Raw genomic sequence first — 2,596 nt, forward strand, 5'->3', positions numbered from 1 at the left:
ACACACACACACATATATATAATACATCACACACACACATATATATATATATACACAAACACACACACACACATATATATATAATACATACATCACACACACACACATATATATAATACATCACACAAACACACATACATATAGGTTTAAGTTTCTTGTTCGACATACAAGTTTGTCGGTAACTACAAGGTTTAAGTTTCTTGTTCGACATACAAGTTTGTCGGTAACTATAGGGTTTAAGTTTCTTGTTCGACATACAAGTTTGTCGGTAACTAGAATGTGTTTCCTGTCTAATATACCAGTATAGCCATAGGATGTTTTTCTTGTTATAGCCAGTTCTTCCTGTTTAATAAACAATTTTGTCAGTGGTGTAGAGAGTATTTTGTATGTAACATACCAGCTTAGATACCAGTTTTTCAAGATTTACGGGTTGTTTTCCTTATATAGACGCATATGCATTTTCGTGAATTTCGATGGCTATCTGCGTTCTATCCACCGAGGGGGGAATCGAACCTCTGATTTTTACGTTGTAAGTCCGTAAACTTACTGAAAAGGAGCATTTTAATGCTTTTGCAAAATTTTAATTATCGTCGGATTTTTCTCACGGTAAGAAATGTCTTACAGGTTTCTCTTTGTGAGCCTATTTATTTTAAAACATGTGACCAAACGGTGTTAACAAAACCTCAAATTCTAGATCTAAAGTCTTGCCTTTTGATGAACGAAAAACTTGCTACAACTTCGTCGTCAAAATACTAGTTTGATAATAAAAATCTCCTTCTGTCAGTTATAGTGTAAGAGACTTAATAGCCTAAATTCATCTCTCGTCAACATTATTTAGCTTGTAGCACAGTATGTTTTCATTTCGGTTTTTAATAAGCACTTTTTATCATCTACTGCACTATTCTTTAATTATTCTTGTACTTTTCACTCAGTAGCCAGTAGATAAACAGTATGTTTATTCCCTTGGCTCCTATTGTTTTTACTACCATATCAGGCATTTCAATTACTCTTTGGATCTTAGTTTCATTGACATTGTACTGTCATGTTTCCGTATTTTTTTGGAACCTTTATTGGAATTCATATTCGTAAATCTTGTTGGTTTTTTTTCGTATACATATATTGGCAAGCTTCGTCATTTTTTAGTCGTCTTCTGAAACCATGAAATTTAATTATCAAATTCACGACAATTAAGTAATATTTACTTTTGAAATATAAGTATCAACTCAATTCGCAAATTTACGACAACTAAGTAATTGTTACCGTTAAAATATAAGTATCAACTTAATTCGCAGATTTATGACAATTGAGTAATATTTACTTTTGAAATATAAGTATCAACTTAATTCGCAAATTTACGACAACTGAGTAATATTTACTTTTGAAATATAAGTATCAACTTAATTCGCAAATTTACGACAACTGAGTAATAGTTACTGTTGAAATATAAGTATCAACTTAATTCGCAAATTTACGACAACTAAGTAATTGTTACCGTTGAAATATAAGTATCAACTTAATTCGCAGATTTATGACAATTGAGTAATATTTACTTTTGAAATATAAGTATCAACTTAATTCGCAAATTTACGACAACTGAGTAATATTTACTTTTGAAATATAAGTATCAACTTAATTCGCAAATTTACGACAACTGAGTAATAGTTACTGTTGAAATATAAGTATCAACTTAATTCGCAAATTTACGACAACTAAGTAATTGTTACCGTTGAAATATAAGTATCAACTTAATTCGTAGATTTATGACAATTGAGTAATATTTACTTTTGAAATATAACTATCAACTTAATTCTGACATTTCTAGCTCTGTTGAACTCTAAAATATCGTATTACATATTAAAAACTGGAAGATTTTCTCTTCACAATAAAAACCCGGTGGACCACTAATTTTTTCCGTTCGTGTTTCCAATTTTCAGTTCTAACATTTATTATATATTATTTTTGTTGTACTTTATCCGTTTAAAAAATACGTATGCCTAAATAAATCGATACTAAAAATCAATTTAAATATCATAATAAAAAGTCCCGGTGAGATTATTTTTAAAGATATTGTAATTATTTATAAAACATAAAAATATAGTAGTCTGTTCACAAAACACTTATTTAACGTCTGGCTAGTTCTGGTCTAACGTTGAATTTGATCCTCTATAAGTCAAGCTGCCAACAGGTTGAATAAATACTAATTATATATAATAATTGTGTGTGTATGTGTGTCTGTGTGATGCATTGTGTATATATGTGTGTGTGTGTGTGTTTGTGGATGTGTGATGCATTGTGTATATATGTGTGTGTGTGTTTGTGTGATGTATGTGTTATATATATATATGTGTGTGTGTGTGTTTGTGTGATGTATTATATATATATGTGTGTGTGTGATGTATGTATTATATATATATGTGTGTGTGTGTGATGTATGTATTATATATATATATGTGTGTGTGTGATGTATTATATATTGTAGTTACCGACAAACTTGTATGTCGATCAACAAACTTAAACCCTATAGTTACCGACAAACTTGTGTGTGTTGAACAAGAAACTTAAACCTTGTAGTTACCGACAAACTTGTATGTCGATC

Source organism: Limulus polyphemus, unplaced genomic scaffold, assembly GCF_000517525.1.
Source record: "Limulus polyphemus unplaced genomic scaffold, Limulus_polyphemus-2.1.2 Scaffold808, whole genome shotgun sequence".
NCBI classification, from domain to species: Eukaryota; Metazoa; Arthropoda; class Merostomata; order Xiphosura; family Limulidae; genus Limulus; species Limulus polyphemus.